The sequence below is a fragment of the Bombyx mori genome, chromosome 19 (genome assembly GCF_030269925.1).
Source record: "Bombyx mori chromosome 19, ASM3026992v2".
NCBI lineage: Eukaryota > Metazoa > Arthropoda > Insecta > Lepidoptera > Bombycidae > Bombyx > Bombyx mori.
In genome coordinates this window covers 11,926,030-11,936,449 of record NC_085125.1, presented here as the reverse complement: position 1 = coordinate 11,936,449, position 10,420 = coordinate 11,926,030, and positions in this window count along the sequence as shown.

The following is a 10,420-nucleotide window of genomic DNA, read 5'->3' as shown; positions in this document are numbered from 1 at the left end:
ATATTGCGGGTTTATTATTTATTACGCCATTTTGTCTATAATCGTGGAAGTCGTTAGTGAACACAGTTTAATCCGTACTTAAATAATACCTACCTTAATAATATTTCCACTTTGTGGTGATAGGTATCAAAGTCGGTTAATTGAGCACAGGTAAAATGGGGCGATTAGGGACAAATTCCAACTTTATGAGCAATTTTAAGGTAGTTGTTGATGTATATAATGCTATATCAGGATCAAAATGATTGAGTCTTGGGGGCATCTTTGTTGTCTAATTTAAAATTATGCAACTAGCATTCCAGTTTAAGAAAAAAATGCAAAAATAGGTGTAATCCCTATTTACCCGAAAATTGCGGTTAATTGGGACGAAATGAGAAATTTCCTAGGGTTGGCACTACTTTTATTTTTATATATAGTTTTAATTAATTTATTTATTTAGTTGCACCAACAAAGTGATCATCAATAAAAAAAATTGAAAAACTGACAAAAGTTCATGGCAGACATCACCACAATTATAGGTGCAATCGACAGTGCTGATATTTCTATCTGGGTTAAGAGATTAGGTGTGTCGGTTATTCCATGGATTAATCAGATGAATACCCCCACTCTGAACAAATATTAAATATTTTATTATGTATTACTTAGACATTTTTGTCCACCTTGAGATTTCATTGATCTTGTTACATGTCTCTGCAAAATCGACTTACTTATATTAAATTGCTTAACTATTTCAAATAAAGACTTATTCCCAATTTCGCTTCGAATAAACCAGATTTTTACCAACAAATTTAAAAAATATTGTTATAACTACATAGACAACCCTACAAACCTGTACCTATTTATACTTAGGTCGTTTCCATTTCACGTATTCTCATCCCAATTGACCCCTTTTTCGTTGTTATTTGTACCTAAGACGTCCCCAATATCCCCAAAAACAACAGATTTTTACATGTATTTTTATTTAATCAAATACATTAAAACCAATAACAACTGAGACTTACCTTTAATATATATGCTGGCTCAAACACTAAATAACGTTTATAAATCATAGTCGTCTTCTATTATTATCAAATAAATAAAAGAGAGCAAAGTTTCTAGCACTAAAATAATGACCACCACAGGAAGTTAATTTGAAACGCGATTTTTTATAAGTTAGCAGCTATTATCATGCATATTCAGAGTTGTTTTGTGAACTTTCAACATTCTACTATTAAACTACAAAAAATGGAAGATTTTGCAACGAATATAAAACTTATATTGAGCGTCGAAAGATTTTCCCGGTTTTTTCCCGATTCGCCTGTCAATCCCTAATCGCCCCATTTTACCGGTACTTTTTTATTGCATATGTGAGACGAGCTCACGGCCCACCTGATGTTTTTTTTTTTTCTTCTTTATTGGAGCCATACACTTAATAGGTTAAGGCGGCTGATGTTAAGTGGTAAAATAAAATGTAATGTAACTGTTACTGGTCGTAGGACCTCTTGTGAGTCCACGCGGGTAGGTATCACCGCCCTGCTTATTTCTGCCGTGAAGCTGTAATGCGTTTCGTTTTGAAGGGTGGGGCAGCCGTTGTAACTATACTGAGACCTTACAACTTATATCTCAAGGTGAGTGGCGCATTTACGTTGTAAATGTCTATGGGCTCCAGTAACCACTTAACACCGGGTGGACTGTGAGCTCGTCCACCCATCTAAGCAATAAAAAACTTACCTTGAGATATGAATTCTAAGGTCTCAGTTTAGTACAACGGCTGCCCCACCGTTCAAATCGAAATGCATTACTGCTTCACGGCAGTAATAAGCAGAGTGGTGGTACCTACCCGTACGGACTCACTATAGGTCCTACCGCCAGTAAAAACCTTTGTACTTGTAAAGTATGTGCTTCTTTTGGTTTCGATATTTTAAAAATAGGTATATGTTTAACTATAATAAAATTGGAAAATCAACGGAAAAATTTTCACTCATTTGAACGTTAATAACAGCAAAGAAAATTTAGTAACTGCACCCTTTCTAAATGTTCTAATTTATGAGCATGTGGTTTGGTTATGAGATACTTACATATATGACCCGATATACCAATGTTGCACGCTACAAGCTCTTTATAGCTCTATATTATCAGGCCCCAATTATTTGGGAAACGGGTTTCTTCTTTATTTTTATTTAGTTTCGTTTATGCTAAAATAATATTATGTTAAACCTGTTTCAAAATATGTAATCCTGTATAGCATCCTCGTGTCGTACGCAATTATATGCGATTTTAACGCAAAGGTCCCAGATTTTGACATAAAAGTTTAGAATTAAGCATTACAGTCATGATCTCAGTTAGATTATATCCATAATTGAGTACTTTTTGGGACATAACAATAATTATTATGCTCAAGGTTGATAGCGCGTCGTTTATATGAGCTATCTGTTTGCTAGCTGCTCGAAATATGATCGCTAGATACTTTGGCCTTTTATAGGGTCTTAAATGTTCTTTCCCTTTGCCTGCACTAGCCCAGAGAGGCTCCTAGGCTGGGTAATATTTTTATTTTATTTAATAAGTACACACAACTGGATAAAATCTACACTCATTCAACTTAAATAAAAAAAACGAGTACACTATTGAATTCACCCTTCTGGGTGTGAGCACAACTTGCATATGGTCAGTTGTGAAGTCGTCAGAGGCTGACTTTATTTATTAAATTATACATTTATTAAGTCTCCATCGAAGATCAGTGCCCTGTTGAAACAAACCTACTAAAATATTACCTACGTGATGCACAATCATTCCTTCTTCCTTACAGGATCTGCAATCTGCAAATTGGGTCATCAACCAAGGTCACTTTACAAGGTGTTACATAGCACTTTGTAATGCCAAAGGAATGTGCAGGTTAGCTCACGTCTGTAAATTTCTTGTTATAGATAATCGCTACTGAGTACATAGGTAGGTACATACTTCTCCGTTATCCAACGTAAAGACTTAAAAATGAAAAATAATAGTTAGCAAGAAACATCCAGTCTCCTTTGTTTTAAATTTTAAAGCGATTTATTTCGTTCTAAACAGAATATGACAGATGTTCAAGTGGCGGGAACGCAGTTGAACGTACCCTGTTTTGGCGCCAATAAAACCTATTGTTTATCTGAAGTGGCGCGTTTAAATCCCCATTATTTGTACACTGCTTTTTATTCAATTTGATACGGTTTTTTGCGTATAGTTAGACGTGTTATGGAATTTTACAATGTACTATATTTTCATTTATTATATTTAATTATATTTTACAATATATTTCATATAACCTTAGTTGACAGTATTTTTTTAAATTTATTGTCTTTTGGGCTGACTGACTTAAATTGTAGGAGGAATTTGTTGAAAGCCACCGAAATGCGGCAGGCAGCGGCTTGGCTCTGCCCCTGGCATTGCTGAAGTCCATGGGCGACGGTAACCACTCACCATCAGGTGGGCCATATGATCGTCTGCCTACAAGGGCAATAAAAAAAATCCAAAATTCATTTGAAACGTATCAAGGCCTACCAATTTGACTCGAAATAAAATTAATGTTTATGCCGGAATAGAAGAAATTTAACAGTGACCTAAATCGCGCTAGCTCGAAGCTTCTCAAAAAGCACTCAAGAAAATTTGGCTGAAAATTATTCCTGTGCCACAAGAAATTATAAAAAAGTAGTATTCATTATAAAAAACCTGGTATTAAAACTACTTTTAACATACATATTTCATATCAATTTTCATATTATTTTTGATGTTTCAAATATCATAACTTTACGGTCATTGCGGCCACGGACGAGTTCATTTATGTGATCGATTAATATAATTACTTGAATGATTGTTCACAATCAAAACGTTCGTCAGCTTACTCCCATTCTAATTGTTGGGGGATATAATAATTGTCCTAATTCCCACAGTGACCGCAGCAAAATTTTGAAACCTCAAAAATTTATACCATAAATCTTCCTACTCGTAAGCGAATAATAATAGTTGATATTAGCCAGGGGAAATTACCCTTTAATCCTAGTCGACATTTCCTTGATATTAATTTTATAGATACGTGTCCAATGAAATATTAAAATCGACTTGTACTATTTCTAAATTGATGGGAACAAGTAAATAATGCGAATAAATATATTCATTTCATAAAAGGACACAAATATCTTTTTTGGTGGTACGACCTCTTGTGAGTCCGCACGGATAACACCACCCTGCCTCTTTCTGCCGTGAAGCAGTAATGCGTTTCGGTTTGAAGGGTGGGGCAGCCGTTGTAACCATACTGAGACCTTAGAACTGATATCTCAAGGTGGGTGGTGCATTTACGTTGTAGATGTCTATGGGCTCCAGTAATCACTTAACACCAGGTGGGCTGTGAGCTCGTCCACCCATCTAAGCAAAAAAAAAGGATATGTTTGTGATAAGGTAGAATACTACAACAGTTCAACCAAACAAACATGCATTTTGATTTTTAAGGATGGGATATATACATTATGTGGGATATCTTTAGGTATGTCTTTCCATTAGATAGGTCAAAGAATCTGTAAACGTAATGAGAGTCTATCGACGGAATTATCATCCCGTTAAATTTGGTCACGTCATGCCCCTCTCTATTTGTTAAATTTCGTAGTACGACCGCGTGCATATTTCGTTTGTCAAAACTCATAAATTACGGTATTAAGAGATAAAGGGACATTAATATAATATGACGCTTCTATATTTTATTGTCCTTTGATGGTTATTCATGTTTCTGATATTGATTTCGGGTGGTCGATTCCGTATTGAATTTGTTTGTTGGATTTAGGCGCACGTAAATTTATTCCATTTAGGTAAATTACGTTCTCTTTGTTTTGAGTATATCGACATAGTACACATAAATTATTTATATATAGAAACTGCAGTACGAATATTCCTTACTGATGCTTAGCGAGTGTTATAGTTTTGGCAGTAGGCACCAATATTTTTTTTAACAGAACTATCATTTCATTTCTCTGAAACGGGCAGTTTTAGTATGTGTTATGGAGGGTAGAGGTAAGGAGAACCGTCTCATATGGGAGAAACTTGAAAAAGTGTCCCACTTTCAACACTAAATAGCAGTTCAAAAATCCTCCAGAATGGCGCTAGCATAGGCACAGGGTATGATATGAATTTAGCAGTTGTTAACTGGTTGAAATATGCTGAGCTAGGAAATTTAATATATTTAATGACTAGAGTGACAGTGTAATATTCAAAACCTCACATGTTTACGTAGTCCAAACTAATTTCGTTAATATAACCTAAAATTATAGCTGTGGTAAAACGTGGAGACATCGATTGCATTTTCTTATCAGCTTTAAATAAAATACTTTTTGTGATTTTGTAGTGCTTACAGTTCATTCGTCCTTTTTTATTTCCCTATCTTAGTTAGCAGATTTTAACGGACACTTTTTCCCAACAAAGACGGTTCTTCTTACCTCTACCCTCCATAGTATATACCTATGCAATTGATAGCGAATGACAATTCAAAATGTTACCCGTATAAAAATATATCATTTTCTATTTTATATGTATAAATAAATAATACAGCGATTGTCTCCCTTCACGCCTTTCATCTAATGAAATAATTATTCACAATACTTCGAGCAATCCAGTGATAGTAGGAATAAAACATAATCCTATTACTGGGACACTTGTTGTGTGCAAGTGTTTAATGAAACGGATTTACATTGATTCGATTTTTGGGTTAAACTTTTTGTGGGGCGCTAAAATGTTGCTCCGAATTGACTTTTATTTTGTTTTTTTGTAGTACTTAAGATGGATACACGACCTCGCGACCTACTCAATGTTAAAAGTTACTGAAGTCAAAAAACATGCCGCCCAATTTGAAACAGAGTTGTAACTTACATATTATTGTATTACGACTATTCTCCGCTTCAAACCAGAACGCACGAACGTTTTTTTGCTAAAAATAGATAAAATGATTATATTAAATTATGCAAAATATGAAAGTGAAGGCAATTGTGGACAGGACAACTACTACGGATACCTACAATCTGAAAATGTCGGAACGACATTGTTAATATTTGCTATTTAAAGACAAAGCAGCATTTTACCGCCGCCAGTGTCATCGCATCTGCTAATGACCACCCGCGCTCCTGAACCACGCACCCATTTTATTTGACTTTTATGTTTGTACCATTATATTTACGAGCGAGTGGGATATTTGTAACACTTATTTCTGGAGTGTTAAAGTTGAAAATCCAATCATGTATGGAAAATGAATGAATAAGTTAGTAGACGTTGGGTATTCGTTGTTGCCGACAGATGGCGTAAGTAAGGATAATACCGCAATGGAGTGATTGGTTATGAAATAAATCGAAGGATCAAGTATTTTATGAGTTAAATTATTGTTTGTTTGCACGTTATGAGGAAGGCATGCAGAGGTCGGGCTATTTATTTGTTTTTAGCTACTTTTGAAAATCACCACTGGTAGAAAAGGTTTCAAACACTGTTATCGTGAAAGAAAAAGAACAATTATTTGGAAAATATTAGTAACAGGAAAAAAGGCAGAGTTTGACCATCAACAGAATTTTGTCATCGCTTTTTTTTAGTGACCTGGTAGGCAGACGATCATACGGCCCACATGATGTTTAGTGGTTATCGTCGCCCATGGACTTCAGAAATGCCAGGGGCAGAGCCAAGCCACTACCTACCGCTTAATACAAAAATGTGGCAAAACAGACCTCTGGAAACGCACTGTGGATGACCGCAGTGGCTCCAAGTAGTATGGATGAACTCTACTCCGGTGGCGGGCGGTGCGATGGTAAAAACGAGATGATATCATCTCGAATAATTCCTCAGAGCATCGGGTTCTTTACTAAGTTTCTTTTCTAAGTATTAGTGCTGTCACAATCTTACTATACCTTCACAGACCAAAGGATGTGGTCAGAGAAACGCGCTACCCGACATCGGGCACTTAGACAATATTCGATCGGTTTTCTGAACTGGCAACATTTTGGCGGTAAGGCATCCTGTGAGTATCCCCACAAGTACCACCACCCTGGCCATTTCTGTCGCATAACGCGTTTCGATTTGAATAGTGGAAGATATAAAATTGAAACATAGACCTCAAGGTGGGTGGCGGCACACATTGACATTTATGGGATTTCGTCATCTGGCGACAGGACCTCTTGTGAGTCCGCACGGGTAGGTACCACCACCCCGCCTATTTCTGCCGTGAAGCAATAATGCGTTTCGGTTTGAAGGGTGGGGCAGCCGTTGTAACTATACTGAGACCTTAGAACTTATATCTCAAGGTGGGTGGCGCATTTACGTTGTAGATGTCTGTGAGCTCCAGTAACCACTTAACACCAGGTGGGCTGTGAGCTCGTCCAACCAGCTAATAAACTTTTAAATAAATAAAAAAATAGATAGTACATAAAACTGTTGAAACAATACAAAAGCCTGTAAAACAAACGCGAGATTCATCCGAAGAATATTATTATCTTTTTTTGTTGTTTTCATAATCAGCTCATCATCGTATAATTAAATTTTTAATTAATCTAATATACGTCCGTCACGGCAGTAATCTGACAGAATCACGACAAACAGATGACGGCAATGTAAATATTTAGACTAGTTTAAGCATCCGACGTCTTTCTTCTTGGGATTATGAGATTTTAACTGTGTGAAACTCGGCCATATGGCTGTGTACTTGAATAGAGTAACATCTTTTTGTGGCTTTCTTATAATGAAAAATGTATGTCAGGCGGGCCGTGAGTTCTCCGTTTATCCATTAACCCAATAAGGAGGCCAGTTTTTAAATCTCTACATTACAATATCGTTTATTTTAACTGTACAAGATAAACATACTAAATTATCTTTGTTTTGTATTGCTTAGATGCGTTGACGGGCTCATAGTCGACCTGGTGTTGAGGGGTACTGAAGCCCATAGACATCCGCAACGTATATGCCACCACGCACCTTGAGACATGAGTTCTAAATCTCAGTTTTTATAGTACAAAGGCTGCCCTTCAAATCGAAACGCATTACTGCTTCACGGCAGAAATAGTTGAGTTGGTGGCACGTAGCCGTGTGGTCTCACAAGTTGCTCCTACTACCAGTAATTACGCAAATCACAAACTTTACTTTGATTTTTTAACACACGACAATATCACTTCCTTGTGGATCATCTTTCTCATCGACTAACATTTCCAATTACTGCAACTAATACTCATCATTCAAAGTAACTCAAGCTATTTCTCTATCTAATTCCTTGAGCATTGATTGGAAGCAAGGTTGAGAACTTACGTACTACCATTCTGTTTAATTCTGTCGGCAATCAACCACACGCTTCGATAACGCGACATGAGTGGAATAACAGTGATTTAATATAAGTGTTATTTCGGATACCCATAGACAGAGCCCACTGAGTTTCTCGCCGGATCTCCTCTCAGTGGGTCGCGATTCCGATCCGGTGGTAGATTCTGCGAAGTACTACTCTTGCTAGGGCTAATGTTGGCAAATTCTCTCAGGTTGAGCTCACCTACCGATCCGGGTAGCTGGAATAGAATCTTAGGCTACCAAAGAAAAGGCAGGACAAAAAAAATTCTGGGTACCAGATTGCCATTTGTGTATGGAAGATAGTCAAACCAACTAAACGACCCCAATGCGTAAGCGGATCATCATACGCGACTCCTGAAACATTGAGATTTTGACGTGACTAAGTTGAATTCAGTAACCGCCTAACATAAGACCTTCGTGAACTAGATTTTTTATAGAAAGACTGAAAGAAGAAACAGTGCTTCGCTATGACACGTTGCAAGGGTATATGGAGAAATAACCCAAGTAGGGCTCAGTCAGGTCGGCGCGCGGCCGATCGTAGAACTCACCCCAAATCCCTATGCAGTATGATAAGAGGATATACTACACCGACTTCTCAAGAAGTGGGAAAAGGCAAGAAGAAGAAGACCTAGATTTTTTAAACGCTTTTATTAGCTTCAGACGTATGTATGTTTGTAACGGAATCTTTGAACATGATTTTGATTCCCTTCCAAACGTCGGATTAACTCGAAATTTGGTATACTTATTAAGGACCGATGACAATTCGATATTAAAAAAAATATTGAAAAAATTGAAATTCGACTAAAAAATGAAAAATAAATAATAGATTTTTGAAGTGAAACTTCCTTATCGGCGTTGGAAAAAAATTTACCGTCACATTTTTCGGTTACGCGTCACATTTTTCCGTTACGCGCCATCTTTTTCTTGCCCCTACCACGGTTGGTTCAGACGAAGAGTACTTTCACTTTCTCCAACGGAGTAGGGATAGCATTAATGTTTCACTTCTTACGTGTGTACACTAGTACACGCACACATTTTTTTTATATTATATTTATATTATAAAAAATCCAACTAAAAAATAGAAAATAAATTTTAATAAATTTGAATTAAAAATAGTGTAAGAAAAATTGATTTTATTGTAAAAAAAAGCGTAGGGTGCATGGTATCGGTAGGTGTAAATATTTTATGAACAGATATGAGTAGAAGGGTTATTTTGATAATATCCTGAAAAGCTTCCCACGCTTTTTGAAGTGAAACTTCCTTATCGGCGTTGGAAAAAAATTTACCGTCACGTTTTTCGGTTACGCGTCACATTTTTCCGTTACGCGCCATCTTTTTCTTGCCCCTACCACGGTTGGTTCAGACGAAGAGTACTTTCACTTTCTCCAACGGAGTAGGGATAGCATTAATGTTTCACTTCTTACGTGTGTACACTAGTACACGCACACATTTTTTTTACAATAAAATCATTTTTTCTTACACTATTTTTAATTCAAATTTATTTTGTATTTTTAGTTGGATTTTCTATAAAAGCGTCTTTTGTTAGTTTTTTTAAACTATTATTTATTTATATGATGCAACAAAGATACTCGACGTCCTTATGAAATGTAATGGCGTAATACTGTTTACCTACTTGTGGTCTTATTGCATGAGGTATTTCGCCGCTTAGCCAACGAAGACTCTTCATTATTTACGCCCAAACTTCGCTGGACATTTCTGGGTCTTTTGATCCAGGTTAGACGATACCATAATTTGAGGGACAATTAACGCGGCCTTTCATCTTTCACCTTTGTGGGCCCATTGCGTCCTATTTAACTTAAGCGTTTAATAGAGAGTAACGTCAAAGAAAAATGTACTTGCAAACAATTACACCTATGTATGTGTAAGTATGGGGCACTCGAGTGGAGCTGACTCAGAATAGGGATGAGCGGCCGCTTCTTTCAAACATCGATAGATTCGAGGATGATCATATTAAAGTTTTACAAATTACTTTTTGTTTCCTGCTCATTTTAATCGCATACAGTAATAATACTCGACCACTATGTGATTACCGTTGAAAAATAAAATAGGCTAGTTTATGAAATCGACGCCAACGCCATCTGGCGTAACATCATCGCAC